The following is a 23,077-nucleotide window of genomic DNA, read 5'->3' as shown; positions in this document are numbered from 1 at the left end:
CTCATTCCACAAAGTTTACTTATTAAATGAACACTTATTTAGCATTTACCATATGCCAGGCACTGTTCTGATCATCTTCATGAATATTCACTCATTTAGTCTTCATAAAAAGCCTAGGAGGTGACACCTACTATTATCCCCATTTTACTGATAAGGAAACTGAGGTACAGTGAGGTTAAGGAGCGTGGCTAACTTAGGCACATGGCTAGTGAGTGGCATAGCCATTTGCACTGAGGCAGCCTCACTCTCAAGTCCATGTTGGTAACCGCTACACTACACCAAATGATACAAATAAGTAGCATTGTGTGTTGTGAGACTATTTAAAGGGGGGCTTGGCCTGGTGAGGGAGGGGAGCCCAGTCAGAGAAAATATCCATGAAATCTTAGGTCATCATATACCAGGCAAGTGTGGGGTGGGGTAGAGGAAGGAGAGCAGGGGTGTTTGGAAAGATTAAGGAACATTCTGGTTCCCCCCAAAAGGCAGCTGATGTTAGGTATTCTTTCCCTGAGAAGTCTCCTCTCTCTCATCTTCTCACTTGCTTTCTCAACTCTTTAATGTGCACTTGGGAAAATTTGGCATGTCTTTGATATTAGGGACATAGAGAGCGTAGGACACCTCTTTCAATAACTGGAACTGATGGTTGGCATAAAAGAATCTGGACCATTCAATACACATCCTCATGCTTGTCTTCCACACGTACAAAATTCAATCTGCCCTCCTTCATTTTTATGTCAGGAGTTTGGTAATGCAAAGGAAATTCCTGATTGTGAGAACTTAGATTAGCTATCAAAATGTGTTTTGGGAAAATTATTATTCGTGTGAATCTGTGAGACTATAAAAAAATACTGGTTCCCTGGGTTTCAGAGTATTGCATTTAGGTCTTCACCCTGGGGGTGTCCCCAGATCCATATTCTTGCACCCGAATGCAACTACAAACTTGGTGAAGGGAATGCTATCTTATCTGTCTTTTACACATCCACACACTAAAAATTCCCACACAGTAAATGCTCAATATGTGTTTTGAAGTGGATTTATAATTACATAGACTCATGATAAGATACTGTGACTTGCTTATTATTTCCGTATTTGAAGCTGCATCTAGATTTGAAACCTCAGGAGCATATGCAAATCACAAGCTATGTCACTTCCTTTGTCCCATCATGTCCCCATATAAAATAGACTTTCTGCTTCCAAAATCGGCAAGAAATAAAAGTATGTTCATTTACATCATAATTAAGTTTTTAACATACTTTTGCTGACATCTGAGACTTCAAAGTAACATGTCTTTCAGCCCAGGTAAAGAGTGTTCTCAAGCACTGGTGTTATTTAGTGGAGCTCACTGGAATTCACTTTATGCTTGAATATGTTGATTCCACTTCTGTCTGAAGACTGCTGGAAAAACGCAGAATTCTGGTGGTTTTGCTGGGGACATACTGATTCTGAACCGATTCTGAGTCATTGTATTTCAAAGAACAGTATCACATTGAATTTTTCTGGTTTGGAACAAAAGAAAGAATGGTGGGCGTACATGTTCTGTGCACATCTGTATGGGTATGTGAGGTGGGAGTAGAAGATGGAAGGAAAGAGATAAAAGGGGCTGACCTACTTATTGAGAAGGAGAGCAAATTACACTTGCAAGATTCTTATCAATAAAGACTGAAAGATGCTGAACCTAGGAGTTGATGCTTGGCTAACCCATCTTACAGAGTTGATGCAAGTGTTGATGTTTGGCTAACACCTCTTACAGAGAAGAGAGAAAAGAGGCAAAGCTACCCTGACAGTGATGGGTGTGTGAAGGAGGTACTTCTGTCATCATCCACACATAGAACCTGAGTGCAAACTGCTTGCTTGGTGGGATAAGTCACTTTCCAGACAAATCTACTAACCTTCCTACCCAATTGCCACTGTTTGAGCTCTAAAGAATTTCAATTCTTTGAACTGAATTTCCAGAAAGAATAGATGTGCTGAGAGTGGCCCTTCAAGTGGAAATACACAGGTAGAAGAGGAGAATAAATCAATACTCATCACTAATATTTATTCCCCAAGGGCACTCAGCCACCCCCCCCCCCCCCCCCCCAGGTGCAACGTCCCTATTAGGGCTTATAGGGTAAGTCAGACACGGTTATTTATCGAGCATCTGCCATGTCCATGCACTGTGCTGGCCTCTGGTCCCGATCTGGTTAATGGCAGGTGCTCTGGCCTAAGACCTAGGGGAAAGCTCTTTATTCTTTCTGTTCCTCATTTCTTTGTGTCTAAAATAGGGGTGATGATAATAAGGTTGTAAGGATTCGCACACACAAAGAGGTTAGACACAGCAAGTTAATGGTGTGTCATCTATGGTGCTTCTAGGCACTCAAGATGGAGTAATTCATCTAATTAAAATCTATATGACCCAAAAGGTAGAAAAGCATAGGCAATGTCTCAACAGCTAAGGCAAGGACTTTCTTACTCCCTAAAGCTGCAGAGAACACCCTGCTTCTGCCCAGATTACTGTGCCTGATGACTCATTAATTGATGGCTATCAGCAGAGCGGTAAAGATGTGCCACCAACAATCACTTGGGCAGATTGACAGTGACATCTGGGTTCAGCCCTGCATCGACTTTTTTTTTAGCCTCCTGAAATGAAATCTGATGAAAACATTTTATTTTACCAACTACATTCTTCCTGTCCTGGCCCACAACTTCAGTATTCCTTTTTAGACCAATATAGACATTAACCTGAAAATAAATTTCAGCATCAATAGAGGAAAAGACTAAGAATAGAATTACTGGTTGTTCCTGATATGCCATATGAAAAATTTATATTAAGTCATGCTTCTTTCTTTTCTCTTGGCCTATTTTCTTTTATTAAAGGATGTGAAGACAGCACCTTCCATTACCGATGTGCCTTCCAAGCATGCTTTATTTCTGCTCTACTTGCTGCCTGCTGCTTACTCATACTGATAGTTCAACTGTCTGTAAAGCTCCTAACATAAAAGAGTGAAAAGTTTGGCTGCCGGGTATGGAAGGCAGAACAGGATGATGACACTATAGCCAACTCTTAAGGTATACCCAGTATATCAGTTAGCTTTCACCGGGTAACAACTTCCCAAATGTAGTAGCTTCAAACAGCATTCATTTATTTAGCTCAGGATTCTACAAGTCAACAATATGAGCTGAGTTCAGTTGAGCAGTTTTTTTCAGTCTTGGTTGAGCTCACTCTGTGGCCTGTTGGTGGGCCAGCTGGGAACCAGTTGGTCTAGAATGGCCTTAGGTAAGATGACTTATCTCATGAAGATCTATCTCATGATCCACTAAGCTAGTCTGGTTCATTCACCTGATGGTTTTATGGATATCTTAAGCCCATGCCAATGGTAATGAGGCCTAAGAAGTTGTTCTTCCTGATTGATTACATGGGAATGATCAGACTCACTCATGTATGTTCAGAAGCCAATACAAGGTATGCTGGGCTATATGGAAGGGCACGGGTATAGGGAGACCCATGAGGACCCATGAACTATTGCATAGCCAAACATAACACCTCATCTACTTCAGTTGTTAACATTTGCCCTCCTTGAACACAAGTCATTTTTATAGTGTTTCTTCTGGTTATAAAAGCAATTCATGGTAATTGCAGAAAAAAAAAATGTGTAAAGAAAAGTATACAAAAAGAACAAAAATGTTCAACAATGGTCTGATGGTTCAGAGGCAATAATTATAAATAAATTACTATATTATATATGGTATAACATTGGCTTTGTTTTTATCTGTACTTAAATAGCCAATGATACTATCTGTTGAGCCCTACATTTCAGGCCTTCTGTTCCTTCACATGTGTTACCTCATTTATCCATACAGTAGCAATGATTTTTGTCATGAGGAAAATAAGTCTCAGAGAGGCTAAACACCTTGCCTGAGATCACACAGCAAGTTAGTAGTACAGTCAGCATTTGAAAAACTGCAGCCACACTTCTTAAGCCACTTTTTTCTTTTAATGTTTAGTTTTGAGAGAGAGAGAAAGAGAGAGAGAGAGAGAGAGACCATGAGCATGGGAGGGGCAGAGAGACAGGGAGATACAGAATCTGAAGCAGGCTCCAGACTCTGAGCTGTAAGCAGAGGGCCCAACGTGGGGCTTGAACCCACAAGTCGTGAGATAATGACCTGAGCCCAAGTCAGACAATTAACTGACTGAGCCACCCAGATGCCCTTCCTTAAGCCATTCTTAACCATTAGAATCTTCTGTCAGTCATCGTATTCAGTGTTACTCAAATTTCAGTGTGCATCAGAATCCCCTAGAGGACTTGTTGAAACAAATTGCTGAGCCCTGCCTCTGGATGTTAAGATTCACATGGTCTGGAGTGGGGCCTGAGACTCTGCATTTCTTTGTGTTTTTTTTTTTTTAATTTCTTTTTTATTTTAGAGAGAGAGGGAGAGAGAGAATCCCAAACAGGCTCCATGCTCAGCACAGAGCCCAATGAAGGGCTCAATCTCAAGATCGTGAAATCATGATCTGAGCTAAAATCAAGTTGGACGCTTAACGACTGAGCCACCCAGGTGCCCCACTGTGTTTCTAACAGAGTCGTAGGTGATGCTGATGCTACTGGTCCACGAACCACACTGAGTAGCTCTGCTCACAGCAGAATTTAGTTATGTAATGTTAATTCTGCTTCACAGATGGAAAGACAGAAGTTCAGAGAGGTTTAGTAAGTAGGTCATGGACACATAGCTGGTCAACTCTGTTATTTTCTTTGTCCAGTTTACTCTCATGGAAAACAATGAGTGGGCTTTTCTTCTCTTGACACTGTAGCACTCAAGGAAATGGTTCAGGATTTAGATGCAGCCTCTGTGACAGTCAGGCATTTCTGTGAGATGCAAAGATTGCAGTTATTCCTTCTTTATTCATTCATTTCCTTCATGAGGGGCTCTAGCTGGGAAGCCCTGGGATGGATAATGCTGATATTTAACTGTCCTCATCAAAAAAGATCTAAAAGGAAAAAAAAAAAAATGCATGAAGATACTGCCTTTTGAAGCTACAGAAAGAAACATGCTCCAAAGACTTCTGTGCTATTTTTAAATAGCAAAGAGCCTGGTAATATTTTGCCAGGTTTCTTATAAGAAAAGGAAAACCCCTCCTTGTAGTCACCAAGCTTTCATGATGTTCCAGCTAGATGGAGTATAGCTTTTGTAGCCACGTAGGATGAGCTGATAGCTTTCTGGGTGTCTGTCCTCACAACTCAAAGTGTGGTCCGGGGACCAGCAGAATCACCGTATGACTTGGTAGAAATGCCAGTTCATAAACCCCACTCTAAACCTACTCGATTAGAATCTCTGAGGTTGGAGCCCAAGAATCTGGTTTTTCCAGGCTCTCCCAGTGATTTTATGGAGAACCTGCAGAACTAATTATTTTGCTTCCCAAGGACAGCTGGCCTTCTGGAAACTTCTGATTCTGCAAGTCCCAGACTCATGACCATCAGGATCACATGGAGAGATTGTTAAAACAAATTTGGGGGCAGCACCCTCATACTCCAATTCAGCAGATCTAGAATGGGGCTCATGAACGTGTATTTCTAGCAAGTTTCCTAGGTATGCTGACGGATGCTGCCACTCTTGGACCATATGCTAGCTAGCACTCAGTTAGCCAACATTCTTCATAAAGAAAAAAAAACCTGACTTTAACTTTCAAGACCTTTTTAAGATCTCTGATTCTATACTTATGTTTAAAAATGCTGTTTCTTTAGTTAGGGAACCCATTTTCTTCAGACAACTACTTACCTCTAAAATAGTCTTCAACCAAAATCCACAAACTGTTTTGAAATAGAGCTGATTCTGGTGTCCAGGGCATTTCTAAAGAAGCTGGTCAAGTCTAAATAAGTGGAAGAGTGTAAAGTACAGCTTCACGACTTCAGTGTCGGGAGATATTGATAACCTTCCATTCGCTTAGACCCAGAGCCCACTGATAAACGGTGCATGGGTATACATTTTCTGGGTGTATTAACCAGGCCCCCACAAAAATAACATCCAGCTGGCCAAGAGTAGTCTCTAAATTCTCCAAAAGAGAAACCTTCATGTGTTTCTCTAACATTTGCATCTGCTCATAAGCCTTCAGTACCAGTGAATGAATGTATGTGTGTGTATGTGTGTGTGTGTGCATATGTATAATTTCTTAAGTTGCTTATTGGACTCTCTAATAAATATTAACATGTTTACATTAATTAATATTAACATGACAACATACTGCCTCAAAAATGGTCAAAGGAAGATTAGTGCCAGAAAGCTGCAGGAAATAATTAAGCAACGTATATATGAGTGCCTACTCAAGTTTGAGACATAGCATCATGTCAAACACAAATGTTATGAAGAAGTATGAGCTATGATTTTTGTCCTCAAATTATTTACTCCATGATTTCTGTGTACTAGCCCCTGGTACTAAAAGGGTGCTCTTTGAGAACCTGCCTAGGGTGGTGGGGGATGTAGATAACATAAAGAGACCAATGTAGTACAAGGTGAAAACTGCCAGGCCAGGACACCTGAATCCAGAGGAGCCATGGTCCAGGCTACCAGCCTCCTCTGGGAGATGCCATTTGTACTGAATTTTGAAGGCCGGATGGAAGCTGGCCAGATAAGGAGGGGTGATATTCTGGCAAACAAAATGACAGGGGTTTGGAGGGTTACAGTCAAAGTTAAATAGGTAAGCAATTTTCATCAGGTTTGCTCCTGAGGGAGCAAATGATTAATAAGCATGAGATCTGATTCCTTGGAAAATGTTAAACAAACCTACCACTACCTCAGAAAAGCAACACATAAATCTATTTGAAGGGAGTGATGTTTGCACTTGTGATTAAGACAGGCTAACCTTTCCTGGTGGCTTTTGTCTTAACATTTTGTTATTCATGAAATCTTTCATTTTTATCACATCCCCTCGAGGTTCTAGCTGCTTGGACCACAGACCCAGAAAAGCCTGTTTGTCTATGATACCCACCTCCTAGAAAGCAAATTTATGGAAATTTTAGATATTTGTATAGCTATGGAGAAAAAAATCTCAAGTATGTTGGAAGAGAAAGAACAGGAACTCAGGGAGACTCAAGGCACAAATTCTCTGGACACAGTGTTTGCCAGGTCACTCCACCAGTATGTACCAAATAAGAATGAGGGAGAATCACAGACTTGCTTTCTACCATGGCAGCTATGATCTTCTAGAAACATCTAGAGCTTTACCATTGTTAGGTGGATAAAACAATATGTGCCCTGATTTGCTGTCTGGAAGGGCCTATGGACGAGGACACATCAACTCATTCTGAGATGCACATATGCAAACTCTGTAGTGACAAAATACAATTTCCAGAGTTAAACCATGACTCTTCTACCAACATACAGTGAATATATGTCAGGGGTTCACTCATGTCATTAGTGAACCAGGAGGCTGAAAAGCTCATTCACAGAGCATTTGAGGAACAAAGATTTATATAGACAGTCAAGAAAGGAATAATAATATGAATTTCTCAGCTAAGTATGAAACTGATTAATGTCCTATAGGGCAATAAAACTGTAACACTTGGGATTATCTTTTCTACCAAAGAAATCATTTACATCTCTACTGAATGAAGGTCATTTGCTCAGTTTTCTATAAGGTAACATCTAAATTGATAGTCTGGTCTCTAATTGAGAGTAAATAGTAAAAACTTTTGGGAGTGATGGATTTATTTATGACCTTGATCCTGGTGATGGTTTCATAGCAAAGTACCTCTGACAAAATGTGTCACATTCTATGCTTTAAATATGTACATTTATTGTTCATCAATCATATACCAATAAAGCAGTTGAAAGAGAAAGGAAAAAAATAGTAAGCAAAACAAAAGCATATTCCCTCAGAAAATTAGATGATCCTTGGATGAGTCTATTAGACAATGTTTTTGTATGCTATAGAAGGATGCTATAGTCCTTTTGCTTCATTTCTAAGTTTTTGATAATTTTTCTTGACACTAATTAAAGCAATTGATTCTATAATAAAAGAGATTTAGGTTTTGGTTACTTGCTAATTGTGTAACCTTGGGCAAAATATTTAAGCTTGCCTAAGATTTTTCTATCTGAAAAATTCAAGATAATAATGTGCTCCTATGTCACAGGCATATAACTAGGGTGAAATAAAATGGCACATGTGGTGCCTAGTAAAGAACCTGGTGTATATTAAAAAAATTTTTTTTTCAACGTTTTTTATTTATTTTTGGGACAGAGAGAGACAGAGCATGAACGGGGGAGGGGCAGAGAGAGAGGGAGACACAGAATCGGAAACAGGCTCCAGGCTCCGAGCCATCAGCCCAGAGCCTGACGCGGGGCTCGAACTCACGGACCGCGAGATCGTGACCTGGCTGAAGTCGGACGCTTAACCGACTGCGCCACCCAGGCGCCCCTGAACCTGGTGTATATTATATTAAGGACCTAATAGGGACGCCTGGGTGTCTTGTTCGGTTAAGCATCTGACTTTGCCTCAGGTCATGATCTTGTGGTTCATGAGTTCAGGCCCCTCATCAGGCTCCGTGCTGATGGCAGAGACTGCTTCTGATCCTCTGTCCCCCTCTCTCTACCCCTCCCTGGCTCGCACTCTCTCTCTCAAAAATAAACATTTTTAAAAAATAAAAAATAATAAAATATAAAAAAAGGATCTAGTAAATGTTAGCAGCTCTTAATTATTGTTTTCAAGGAAGAAAGTAGCTGAAGACCCTGAATGAGACACTATGGCAGATAGAAAAACCGTAGACTAAGAATGAGGCTCTGTGGATACTAAGAACTGCGGGATCACCTCCCTTTACCCATATCTCTCATTTCTCACCTATTAAACTATAAGAAGAGTAGACAAGGGTCAAAGTGGGATCTAACTTTTAAAGTAGAATTCACTCACTAGGTCTTAAACTGAATATTGATGGAATTCTGGTTTCATCTCATTCCGAATCTATTCATAAGCACTTAGGGCTGAATGTCCACAGTGATCAGTGGCAAAGACTCTGGATTCAGGCTCTCTAGCTTCAAATCCCAACTCTGCCATTCAGTAGCTGTGGAATTGGAGGCCATCCACTTAACCCCTCTGTGCCTTGGTGTCCTATCCATAAAATGGAGACAATTAAGGCACCTGTCTCACATAGAGTTGCTGGGACTGTTAAACTGTGTTATTACATCCAAGGATCTAAACAGGGCTTGGCAGACACTAAGCATTCAGTGATTCATTCCCTATTATTAGGGCCTTTGGATGAGTGGCTGAGTAACCACAGGTTGTGGACATTTAGCAAGACTGAGGACTTTTTGTCGAACTTCTTAGAGTGATGAAGGTTGAAAATGTAATTTTTACATGCAGGGCAATTCCCCTTTGGAATATCATTCAGTACTAACTAACTATAAAGGTATATTTGGGGTTGTCTGGCAGTGTGTGCAATTTAATGACCCAAAAACGTTCTGTTATCTACGCATCACCCACACCCTGGGACTGGAAAAAAGGTGTTGACACCTACAAAGGGTCTGGCCAGGCAGGTTTCGGGGTGACCTGGCCAGGCCTTCTACCCTGCTGACTGGCAAGGTTCCATAAGCAGGATGTGCCCTCGTGTTCCCACAGAGCCCACAGATGGCTTACCACCTGCTTTGGGCAAGACATCTTCTCTCCAGTTCTGAGAACTAGCTTGGCCCAGAGCTGCAGGAAGATCTATCCCCAGAGAGTTCCTATAGTGGACACTGTAGCCCCCCATGACATCCCCTTGGATCCTTTCTACCAGCCCACTGCTCAGATTCTGTAGGTTTTGCTGCTAAAGGCAACTTATGACTTTCCCCATGCAAAGCATTGCCTGTGTATAACCCCATAGAGGATTGCCTCATCCTTACAGGTTTCCAGAAATGCAGGGAGTTTTTGTCTCCCGGTCCCATTGAGTGGCTTTCACCAATAACTGGTCCAAAAGCCCAACACACTGGCCTTGAGGTGGGATGTCCTCTAGGGTGTATTTTACATATCAGAACTCCCTGCAGAATGAGATTATCTTGCTTGGCTTCTATCCCTTTCTTGGTTGACTTCCTCCACCCCCTCCCTGGTCTCCCAGGGCAGCAGAGTGGGTTGGGATTACTGGAGTTTCCCCAGTAAACCTCTTGCACTCAGATTCTTGGCTCAGGATTGACTCCTGGAAGAAGACAGCCTAGGGCTACCTCTTTGCCTTACTCTCACTGCCAGTGGAGAAGTGCCTTTGGGAGAACTTGTGGAAGTTTCTATAAATCTAGGGCTTGTTTTGAGCAGTTGGCCCCATCCTGAGCTGCTTGCTTTGTAAACACTTTGAGTACTGGAGGGGAAACAGGAAAGGACGTCTTGGGGCTTGCAGCAGTAAGGGAAACAGCCATTCAGAATCCTCTGAAGAAAAAAATCATGTTTTTAAGGCAATGTGTGGGCTAGTTAGGCCTGCCTTCCTTGAGGCTTTTCCCATGCTATGGGAGGTCCCAGAGCCTCAGGAACTTCTGAGATACAATCTGCTCTGTGCCTCCTTGACCTCAGAAAAGTTTCCTCCACCTCCTCCTTCAGCTCAGCCATAATAGGGGGTCTGAAGCTTCTGTTTCTTCATTTTAGGTAAAAGTTTGCTGAAGCACACTAGGACTCTGCAGCACAGTCATCTGCTAGCCAAAGGTCCTTGAAAAGACTTGGAGGGATCCCTTCCCTAGAAGGTGTCGACGCAGCCCATAGCCTGGTTTTGGTAAAAGACCTGAAGGTCTGCTTCTTTGAGTTTGTGAGGTTACAGAGTCCAGGGGAGCCCTTGAGTGAGTATAATGAACACAACTGCCAACGTGCCAGATTTCCAAAAGTCAGGATGGTCTAACATGGACTCTGGTGCCAGAAAGCACTTCAAAGGTTGATCACTAAAAGGGCCCTGGCCATAGGTGAGACACCCTTAATTCTTGTCCACCATCTGGCAGTGTATCCTTCAAATGAGCAAATAAGTTCTTGACCAAGACAGAGGCTGGGTAGGTGAGGGTGAATGGATCAGGGTAAGCTCTCCCTAGTTTCTGGAACAGCAACACACACTCACATACACACACCTTCCTCTGTCTTCTCGGGGTTATGGGTGAAAATTTACTGAAGTCAGCTGTTTCTCTTTGTAATATGCAATCACTAGTGGTCTGTGTAATGCCTGGCAGGAGAGGCACCATAAAGGTTTCTCAGACACAACAGAGTTAAAAAAGAGCAATAGCTAATGAAATGCAACTCATTAAAAAACTTAGTAGGCAAGTCTGCCTTTCCTCTGATCTAACAGAGGCATCTTGCGGGTGAGGGGGGAGAAGATTGGTGTCCTATATTCATTGAAAATGTTTCTGTTTTCTTGAGTGTAATCTGGCTTTGATGACTTCGGGCTTCATTTAATGATTTTCAATAGGGCTATTAAGCATGGGTCAATGATATTATGCTGACTGTAGAAATAATATTAAAAATAAATAAATATAAACAAAAATACATAAAAATGGATCTCACTAAATTCAGAATTGTTAATAAGTCAGTCTGGGACATTACATAGAAAAACCTTTCTTCAGAGATAATGCAAGGTATAGCCAATATTACACAGGAAGAATATTTAAAGTAGAACAGATGGATTTAGGCAGGTCTGTTATTGGCAAAGCTACAAGCTGCTTGCAGACAGATTAAAGCCATCTTAGAGAGGATGAGCTTTCAAGTTGTTTTTCAACACCTAAGAGTTCTGTAAGGGAGTGAGTGAGAGTTAAAACCACAACTAGATCACTCCAAGAAATAGCAATGGTTAAAATTGAGACAAGAATATACTCAAAATCGTTTGTTACTAGTCTGTCTTTTTCATGTGCATCTGTGAGTCTATCCACTATTACAAAGTACAGTTAACTAACCTATATATTTTTTAAAAATCAATTCCATTATAGTTATCATACAGTGTTAATATTAGTTTCAGGTGTACAATATAGTGATTCAACAATTCTATACATTACTCAGTGCTCCTCACGATGAATGTACTTTTAATCCCCTTCACCTGTTTCACCATCGCCCCACCAACCTCCCACCCTGGTAACCCTCAGTTTGCTCTCTGCAATTATGAGTAGTAATTTACATATTTTATGTTACATACATTAATGGAGAAAGAATGAATTATTCCACAAATGACATTGAGAAAAGAAGCTGTTTGGGGGAAATCTCAAATTAGGGATTTAAGTCTTTCCATATACACACTAAAATAACTTTTAGCTGTATTAAACTTAAAAATGCCCTTTGAGGGAGACTTTTAAAAATGATTTTTTAACTGTTCTTGGCATATGCAAATATTTCATAAATAAATAATTGAGGAAATCATCAGTTAAAAAGTATATATTTATAAGCCTTTGTAGAAATAAATGTCTTTAAAACATTTATTTTCAGGGGCACCTGGGTGGCACAGTCAGTTAAGCGTCCAACTTCAGCTCAGGTCATGATCTCACAATCTGTGAGTTCGAGCCCCGCATCGGGCTCCAAGTTGACAGCTCAGAGCCTGGAGCATGCTTCAGATTCTGTGTCTCCCTCTCTCTCTCTGCCCCTCCCCTGCTCGTGCTCTCTCTCTCTCTCTCTCTCTCTGTCTCTCCCAAAAATAAATAAACAAAAAAAATTAAAACATTTATTTTCTTTGCCCTATAAATCCAATCCCGGAAGTCCATTGTAAGGAAATAATCCAAGATGTAGATAAAGTTTTTATATAAATATGTTCATGGCAGTCTAGCCTATAATGGGAAAAAAAGAAAGGGGAAAGAGAAAAGAAAACATAGCATTAAAAGTCCAGGAATAAGAGATAGCCAGATAAATCATAATACATTTATATGAAACACAATACATTCTTTTAAAATAGCATTTGAGGGGCACCTGGGTGTCCCAGTCACTTAAGTGTCTGACTCTTGATTTTGGCTCAGGTCATGATCTCACAATTGTGAGATCTGTGGGGCTGAGTGGGAAGCCTACTTGGGATTCTCTCTCTCTCTCTCTCTCTCTCTCTCTCTCTCTGTGCTCCTCCCCCACTCATGCTCTCTCTGTCTCTTTAAAAATAAAATAAACATTAAAACAATTTTAATGGAATTTGAAAAAATAAAAAGTAAGAAAATGGCATTTGAGCAATGTTTAATGATTTTAAGTTATTTATTATTTTTGATAGAGAGAGAGAAAGAGAGCAGGGAAGGCGCAGAGAGAGAAGGGAAGAGAGAATCCCAAGCAGGCTCTGTGCTGTCAGCACACAGCCCCATGTGGAGCTTGAACTCATAAACTGTGAGATCATGACCTGAGCTGAAATGAAGAGTTGCATGCTTAACCGACTGAGCCATCCAAGTGGCCCAAGCAATGTTTAATGATTAATGAAAATTTTCAAAGTGTAATTAATAATAAAAGAAGAAACAGGATAAATATACCTTAGTATGATCCTAATTTTAAAATAAATTTATGTATACACATACATATATTGCTTCTAAGTAGTACAGTGGTTTCAGTCTTGATTTATCTTAGAATCACCTGAAGAGTTTTAAAATATACTGCTGCCTGTGACCCGTTCTCGGAGATTCTCGTTGAATTGGTCTGGGGTGTTGGCTGGGTATCTGGAGTTTTTGAAGCTCCTTAAGAGATTTTAATGTGCCCCACCATTCTCCCACCAGGTTTGAGAACCATGGGCATAAGATGTTTAAGATGCTTCACTAAGTGCACTAGGAGAACACATGAATATCCACTCAGCCTTCTGGGGCAAAAAGTTCAGCTGGTGGCTGCTACCAAATATAATGGCATAGTGCCCAAAGAAAAACTCACTCGTTTCTATTATTGAGAAAAATTATCCTAAACTAGGAAATAAGGCAAAGGATGGATGCATGTCTAATGGACCCACTCAAATATTATGTAATTCTCTTTGTTTAACTTACTATTAACTTTTGATTAGGCTCCATACTCTGTGAAGTTACATGTTTCTTAACTCGAAGATTTTTGTGTGCTGATTTAAAAGATTATGTGTGGTAAAAAAGACAACTATAAAAGTTACAGTTTTATTGCCCTATAAGATATTAACTAGCTTTGTGTCTATTTGGCAATCTCGTTCCAGCATGATTATATATGAATTAACTTCAAACCAAATTTATCATCTTATTGGTTCCCTCATTAATGAGTGAAATAAACCTTTGACACATATTCACTCTATGTTTTTATGAGAATCATGTTTTTAAGTTGTTGAAATTGTACCTTGAAACTAGCAATGATCAAACACACATTCAATAACAGAAGTGAACATGGACACTCACACTGGGTGGAGACTTATCCAGCATGAACGTCTTACCATTTGACCACAGAAAGCTTCCTTCTCTCTGATATTTTCAGTACATGCAAAATAATAATAATAATAATAATAATAAATAAAAATCCCCAGGCCCTCTGCCCACAAAGGCTAGTCCAAAGTGCTTCTTAAATCCACTCCACATTAATGATAGTGAGTGTCAAATAGAGTAACTAAAGAAGCCAAATTTATACACTGCAGTAGTTACTGTCACATTAGTTACTTATCTCAAGCATTGGAGATTTGGGTAAATCTAATTTTATAAATCAGTCTTTGGTTCCCAATGACTTACACAATCACTTCAGAGACACTTTATCATCAGTTGGAACTCTTGTGCCATCAGCCGGGACTCCCGACACTTTGGCCAGACTTTTTAGTTTTTGGTCCCATTCTTTCTGTCAAGTACTTAACAGTCTATGACATGTTATAACGTAAGCTAGGAGCTTTGCTATTTGAAGAAACCCTGCAGCAAATTCATTTTTGGAGCAAATAATTTCCCATGAGTCTCTTAGCTTAACTATTTAAGTAGGTTGGATCATGATAAGTTTGTTTGCAGTGGGATTGTGTTTTTGGGTCCTGGTTGCTTCAAGAAGAGACATAGCAGAACTGTTATCAAGGCAAAAACATAATAATGATTATCTCCATCGAAGGTAAAAATAATTAAGTCCAGGGTGAATGCCTATATTCTTTGATATGATATTGTCAGATTAATCTGGGAAATAATCATTAATTTGTCATTTTTGATCTTCTCACCTCCATCAAGCAACTTTGCAGGTAAGTTAGCTCCTCCCTGAAACCTGTCCACTTAGGGAATGTCTTCCTTACTTACAACCACAGTGGATCTTTTAATATTGAGAAGCAGATGGTTTTCCTTCCTGCAAGGCAAACCTTTCCCAAAAAGGATAAGAGGATAGAATTAGGTCCATCTAAATTTTCATACACCTCAACTTCTTTCATAGAACCAGAGACCTCAGGTTTGGAAGGGAATCCAGTGTCCCTTTTCTTGACTGAATTTTGGCCACCATCGGCCACTAGGCTTTCCTTGATTGTTTTCTAAGAACAGGAATTCACTTCATCCAAGATTTCCAACCCAGACTTTGGGTAGATCTTGTCAATGTTCTTTATTGAGCCCAACTCTGTTATCCTATAACTTCCTAGTGTTTCTGTTTTTTTGTTCCTTAGAGTTTGTAGTAAATTGACTTCTGCCAATTTGCTATTTGCCAGTAGTTATTTAATAGATATCTGCAGCCTTTAGTAGTCAGGTGATGTTTATAGCTCTCTTCTCCTATGACTTTGAGAGTGGGTTTTATGTTCAAGGGAAACAAGCCTCGGGATGAATTCTTTCCTCCATGCAATACTTGATTTTATTTTATTTTATTTTATTTTATTTTATTTTATTTATTTATTTATTTATTTATTTTTTAATATATAAAATTTATTGTCAAATTGGTTTCCATACAACATGCAATACTTTTTAGAAAGAAGCCACACTCCTAGTTGAACAACCTGTTCTACCAACACGATGTCCCAGCTTTCTTTGGGCACTCCAGCAAGCACCTTCCATAAAAGGCTTATCCAGGGAAGATGCAGCAATATTCTAGTAACAGGATTCAGGTGACCTTGTAATCAGATCAGGTAAGAGCAGTGTATTTTTCTTTCTTTCTTTATTTTAACGTTTATTTATGTTTGAGAGAGAGTGTGAGCAGGGGAATGGCAGTGAGAGAGGGGGACAGAGGATCTTGAGCAGGCTCTGCTTCAACAGCAGCGAGCCCAACATGGGGCTCGAACTCACCAACTGGGAGATCGTGCCCTGAGCCAGTCGGACGCTCAGCTGATTAAGCCACCCTGGCCCCCAGGAGCGGTGGTTCTTAAAGTGTGCTTCCTGCACTGTCTGCAGCGGTTATCACCTGAGAATTTCTTAGAAGTGCAAATTTTCAGACACCATTCCAGTATCACTTACTACATCAGCAATCTCAGCTTTAACAAACTCTCCAGGTGAGAACCAGTGGGCAAGAGAATTGCCTAATCATAACAAAATAAAGGACCAAATTTAAACTTTAAGTCAATAGTGTAGATCCAGACCAACTATACACATACACACACACACCCTATTTATGTTATGGGGGATGTTAGTGCCTGTAAAGTATTTCTAGCCAATTCACATATGTTGAATACTCATTTCATCAGTGAGAAGTCATTCCTAACATATATTTCGTTAGTTAGCAAACCTGCCAGTGCACCACAGAAAAAGGAAGTTGAAGCTCTTATGGTAACTCTCTCAGGGATGCAGGCTTCTTTTATTTTAAAGATTTTTTTTTTTTTTTACCTAAAAAATTTTCCCTAATGTTTATTTATATTAGAGAAAGAGAGGGGGAGGGGCAGAGAGAGAAGGAGACAGAATCTGAGGCAGGCTCCAAGCTCTGAGCTGTCAGCACAGAGTCCAATGTGGGGCCTGAACTCACAAGCCCTGATATCATGACCTGAGCTGAAGTTGGATGCTTAACCAACTGAGCCACCCAGGCACCCCTTAAAGACTTTTTAAAATGTTTGTTTATTTATTTATTTTAAGGAGGAGAGGGGCAGACAGAGAAGGGGAAGAGAGGGAATCCCAAGCAGGCTCCATGCTCATCCAGAGCCTGACTTAGGAATGTGGGCTTCTGATTAAAAATCTTTGAAATGCTAACTGCCCAGCCCAGAACTGTATATTCCTGATTCTGGTGCATACAGTGTTTACCAACCACCTCTGGTGTACAGTTTACAAGTAGCATATACCCGTGCCAAGGAATTTTAAGTTAAATAACAAATAACTTAAGGGTTCATATAGAACAAGTCTAATGTCCCTTCCTTGTAGTTAACTGTTGAGTCTTTCCCTGCCTTTTCTCTCAGCTAAACACCCTCACACCTTCATTCATCTTTAGTACAGTGTGATTTCAAAGACCTTGACCTCCCTGATCCCATCTCAGCTTCAAGTTACCCACAATTAATGAATATGATCATTTGATGGAAATCACTCATTTATTCTGTGGGCTCCCAGATTCTAAGATAAAGGTATTTAAACATACACACACACACACACACACACACACACACACACACAAAGTTCCACTTCTATGCCCTGGCCACCACACTCTAGATTTTGCTCAAACTCACAGCCCCTTTTTGTCAATCTTCTCTTGCCTGTCTTTGTCCTCTCTACATGGGTCAGACATATGGAAATGAAGGCAAGAGTATGGTGGGTGACCCTTCCCCATATTTTTAAGCAACGAACTTCCAAGTATCTCTCTCTCTCTCTCTCTCTCTCTCACACACACACACACACAGATGAGTTTAAGAGTATGATAAAACTTGCTTTTAAAAATTTGAATAGTTGTATGTCTATTTCAATATATCCAATATATTGAGAAAACACAATTCACATATAAAACTTCTCGTTGTATAGATATTACTACTTAGAATGAAGTTTGAAACATGAGTCCATTAAAACCAATTTTAAAAAGGATTAAGTTATAATCTGGTGTGCATGTATGCTTTAATTGTGAAGAAAATGCAAGAAGCCCAGGGTTTTGAACAAACTGTTCATATGCTAACAGGTCTAGGATATGGGGGACCTGGCTTTGGGTGTCTTCATTATGACACCTTTCCTAGGAAAATAGATCATGGTAATCAACATCATTTACCTGTCAAATTGTTTATGTCTCCAGAAGGAAAATGCCAAAAATCAACTAGTTTAGCATCACAAATACTACAGGTTCTTTGATAAATCCCATATGGCTCATATGCCTTTATTTTTTTTAATTCAGGAGATAGAAACTTGTATACGAAGACCAGTACCCGCCAGAAGAGATCTACGCTAGAAGAAACTACAGTTTGGGTTTTGTTAGCAGAGAGATGATGGATGATGAATAAAAAGAGCAACTGCCTCAGATTAACAGTAGGAAAAGAGCACAGGCCACATTGGCATTAGTCATGGTGTTTTTATACATTCTGAAAACATTCAGTGAGCTCAGACAAGACTAGTCTCTTCCTCCCAAGTTTTCTGATGTTTGCGGTTGCAACACTACTTTAGGATGAGCCCTAGATTGGGAGTTAAAAGATAGATTTGGGCTCTAGATGATGATGTGACCTCCAGAAAACTACTGTGCCTCTCTGAGCCTCCCTTTCTCCTATGAGGATAGTCCTCTGATAACCCTCAAGTTCTAGCCACTCTGTGATGTTTTGGATGTGGATTCTTCCAATTTTGGCTGGACTTACCATTCTTTGGCATGGCTAGGAATACAGGGAATTTTTGTTCTCCCCCCTGCCCCACCCCTTTCCTGATGGAATGATTTGTTCATTCCTTTCAGTACCTGCTTTACAATCATCCGTATTTCATAAAATATAACTCACAAGCCCATGGAAGTTGTCTTCGGCTGGTTTCCTCCGAAGCAGACCCTTGGACAAGGATTTGTATGCAAGTGATTTATTAAGGAAGTGCTGCCAGGAGAAACAAGAATGGGAGAGGAGGAAGCAGGACAGTGAGATAGAGAGGAAGCCAGGCGGTGGAGTGATGGGAGGAGAGGTCTTAGATCTGGCAGGACCCTTTGGTTGGATGGTCCATTATATTTTAGGCTATGTCTTGCCTTAAGGCAAACACAGCAGGGCTTCTGTTCTGCTGTGCTAGTCGGTCACCACCAGCTGCGGGTCTGCCCTGGGGAGACCCAGGCACTTACATCTCTCAGTGGATCAGGTGAAGCAGCCTTAGGGTGGTCTTACAAAAAGGCGTAAAGTCAGGAGTGAAATATGCAAAAACTAGAGGAGTGAGTCAGGCATGAAATATGCAGAAACTGGGGGACCCCCATGTGGAATGAGTGAGGGCGATCCTAGGGGGCTGAACAGAGCACCAGCATCCATTATGTATTGCTGAAGGCAAGACTGTCAGTGAGCATACAGCAGCTTCCAAGTGTTGCCTCAGTCCTGTGGGCATAGAAAGGGTTTGTTTTTTTGTTTCTTTTTTTTTAATGTTTATTTTTTGAGAGCAAGAGAGCACGAGCAGGAGAGGGACAGAGAGAAAGGGAGACAGAGAATCCAAAGCAGGCTCCAGGCTGTCAGCGCAGAGCTGGATGTGGGGCTCGAACTCATGAACCGCGAGACCATGACCTGAGCCAAAATCAAGAGTCAGACGCTTAACCCCACTGAGCCACCCAGGTGCCCCCAGAAAGGGTTCTTTCTGCTTCGTCTTGGATTTTGTCTGTTCATTCACTCCTGAGTGAAACCATTTTATTTAGGGAGTAACAAGACTTGTTTTTCATGTGGCCAAGTGTTAGTCCTGCATGGATATTACCGTTCTCCCAGGAACCAGCCGGATTCCTTGGAATACAAACATTTTCATCAGTTCCCTCCTAGGCAAGATGGAGGAGAAAACCCAAAAGCAAAAGGCTTCTAGCTAGAGCCCCTAGAGCCATCTCTTAGAGGTGGCCATTCCTCTCCAGCTGCATGCCAGTTGTGGCTGCACTAGCATAACACTCGGTAAACATTGGGTAGATGGCTAACCAATTATTGTGGTTTGCTATGACTATGATCAGGGTAAATGAAATGAGGTTTGGTTCTGCCCTTCCTTTTCTTCCTGGTCAGTGAGTCCTCACTGCTTCAGGCTTCAGTTCCCAAGTCAACAATCAGGAACTGTGGCATCATACAAAGCTAAATACCCATTTGGCTGCATTTGCAAAACAAAGGAAACATTGGCACTTTTGAAAGGAGAGATTTAGGCATAATCAGTGTTGGTTGTGGCTGACAGCCCTGTTGCAATTAAGAGATGCCAGAGCTGGCTGCGTGGAGGCCGGCTGCTTTAGGGTCACAGACCAGGACCCTAAATTACAAAGCTGAAGCCACCTATTACCATTGCTGTTATTATGCCCAGAATAGTCCAGGGAAGGGGCTTATCAGGGAAGTCAGAATTTTCTTTTCAAAAGAAACCAGATCAGGACTGTATTTGTTTATATATCTAGATGTACAGTCACAGAGTCCCATTTAGGAATGGGGTGGAGTGCAACGGTTTGGAAAATAAAGAAGCCAAGCTTGAAAGGAAGCTAGCTATAATGTTGGTCAGTGACTTCCATCAGAGAGACTGGGGAAGCAGTGACATATCTGTGAGCTGGTTGAAATATCTGTCACTCGAGATGGTTTCTTAAGGCAAATTTCCCTATAAGAAATGCATTCATAGTGTTTAACCTAGCCCATTCTATACCATCAAATATTGTGAAAACATGGTGGGGGAGAACCAGAGGCTGCCACCTCAGATCAAAATAGCCATGCAAATGCAAAATAGCCATGCAAATGTATTTGCATTTTTAGATGGTTTTATCATAGGATGGTTTTATAAGAGTTTCCCCTTGGATACGTGCAAAGCTTTTCACCCTATGTGAAGTTATACATGAATCCCCCCATTCTAGGGAGCATAAGAAGGACCTATGGTTGTTACTGAAAATGCGAATTCTAGCCCCACCATCATCAGTCTCTTCCCATAGGTGCTATAACTGGCAGTCTGCATTTTTACAAGCAGCTAAAAAGATTTCGATGCAAAGAGACCTTAGACCATGCTACAGAGAAGTGCTGTCGTGAGCACTTGTGACTCATCTGTGACCTAGATAATGGGCATAAAATGGAAGTGAGGTGGTAAATCCATTTATTTATGAGCCACTTGTTCTTCATATCTGAAAGATATTTTTTTATTCAGCTAAACAATTTGTTAAAACCAGGAGTCCCACAATGAAGAGAGAAGGAAGTTGAATTTCATGCACAGGAATATTCAAAGTAGAATAACAAGGAGCCAAGTCCAGTCCCCACTTTGAAGAACTTATACCACCATAAACACTGCAGATTTAAGAACTGGCCGTTTTTAACAATAGAAGCATAAACAGAACCTTGCCACCTTGCTAAAAGTTATTCTCTGCTCTGATCCTTAGTTTGTCATTAAGACCTATAATTTAATTATCATCATTTTCGGAGGAAGAGTTTATCAGGACTATCCAGCTCTAATCATGTTAAACAAGTCTTAGCCTTCACAGACTCTGTTACTTGAAGGAGGAAAGTCTCTGTGTTCTTTTTCTGATAAGCGTCTTCCCTTTGTTCTTTGAATGAAAGACTATCTCATGGAAATTAGCCAGTGTGTCCACCCTTCAAGTACAGGACACTGTTATGAGACATTTGGAACCCATGGCCCGTGGAGCTTTCCATTCATTTGGGAAGCAAATGCTGCTGGAAATCGGCAGGTGGTGTAGAAAGGGGAAAGTGAAATATGGAGCAGACACTGAGTCTGGCTCCCCGTGTTGGGACTCTCATCCTCTCCCGGCTCTGTGATCTTGGTTGGTTATTGAGTCAACTTGTACTTCATCTTTTCTTGCTTAGTATGGAGATAACATGGTTCAGGGCAACACTTCTCAAACTCCTGATGCCAGATGACCTTGTTCAGGAGGTCTGGGGTGGAGCCCATGGTTCTGCGTGTCTAACAAGCTCCCTGGTAAGGCTGATGCTGCTGGTCTGGGGACTGCATTTGGAGTAGCAAAGGTTTGGGGGTTCCTATATAACCCCCATAGCTTTGTACAAAATTCCTAGTTTGATTCCTGTCACATAGCACATTCCCAGTAAGTGATGACTATTATGCATAATATTTAGGCAATAAGAGTTATAATGACATAGCATGTTGGAATCGATGCAGCTGATTTTTCTTAATTGAGAATGGCTGCTTTGAACCCGGGACAAATTCTGATTATGCAGAATAAATAATGCTCCTGATGCGGTTGAGGAGTCTTGAGGACTTGTCTCAAATGCAGTAACTGCACTTCACTATTTCCCTAGAATAGGCACTTTGGATCTTATGGTTGCATCACTGTCAAGGAGAAATTTCATCCAGTAAAAATAATGGCATTAGGCCCATTCTTGATCACATTCTCCTATCACTGTAGTTGGGGAAAGAGAACCAAAGATTGTAGTTGGGGAAAGAGATTCTGCCTCCAAACACATCCAAGTACCAACTCCTTGAGGGTAAGGGCAAAAACTCATAGAAAACAGGTGACTGCCTTACTGTTTGATTCTGAGTCATGAGCCACATGAGAGCTCCCACATCTGGTTTGTTGTTACTATTGTTGTTTGGGTTTGTTTTAGAAGATGGAAAGGATAGGGCTAAGATGTATATTCCAGACCCTTGAGTTTAATCAAAGTTGTGCACCATAAATATAGTGAAGGGGAATGGGTGATACAGGCTTCCAGGTATAGAATGAATAAGTCATGGAGATGAAAGGTATGGCATAGGGAGTATAGTCAATGGTATTATAATAGTGCTGTATGGTGTCAGATTATAGCTGTACATGTGATGAGTGTAGTATAACTTACAGACTTGACAAATTACTATGTTGTACAGCTTAAACTAATGTAACATTATATGCCTATACTTCAATAGATAGATAGATAGATAGATAGGTAGATAGGTAATATAGTGAAATGGGGAGTATGGGTGCAATTCTATTATTTAATATTGATAAAAGCTACAATTTACTATGAAAAAGTAGCTATCATCGGCTATTATATGACAGTTCTCCTGCAAAATATTAAAAAGAAAAAAATGGGCTGAAATGTAAGAAGAAATGATGAAGTTACAGTACCGCAGGGGTCTTGAATACATGGAGATCAATAGATCCAATTGACTAAAGATTTCAGGGAGTTTGAAAAACAAATTTTCAGGGGCGCCTGGGTGGCGCAGTCGGTTAAGCGTCCGACTTCAGCCAGGTCACGATCTCGCGGTTCGTGAGTTCGAG

General features: G+C 40.7%; 1 protein-coding gene and 1 long non-coding RNA gene across 5 annotated transcripts in view; one reads left to right on the top strand and one right to left on the bottom strand.

The window, feature by feature from the left end:
* Positions 1-23,077, top strand: part of SNAP25 (synaptosome associated protein 25) — an 85,727-nt gene that overhangs the window by 23,117 nt on the left and 39,533 nt on the right. The gene's annotated exons all lie outside the window — the stretch shown is intronic.
* The window catches only part of LOC132665255 (uncharacterized), a 45,924-nt gene continuing 27,553 nt past the window's right edge, over positions 4,707-23,077 (bottom strand). For both annotated transcript variants that reach the window (XR_009604030.1, XR_009604028.1), the window contains one exon: positions 4,707-4,963. This is a non-coding gene — a long non-coding RNA (uncharacterized LOC132665255). The remainder of the gene's footprint in view (positions 4,964-23,077) is intronic.

This window comes from Panthera onca, chromosome A3 (genome assembly GCF_046562875.1).
Source record: "Panthera onca isolate mPanOnc1 chromosome A3, mPanOnc1 haplotype 2, whole genome shotgun sequence".
NCBI classification, from domain to species: Eukaryota; Metazoa; Chordata; class Mammalia; order Carnivora; family Felidae; genus Panthera; species Panthera onca.
This window is presented reverse-complemented; position numbering and strand designations above follow the sequence as displayed.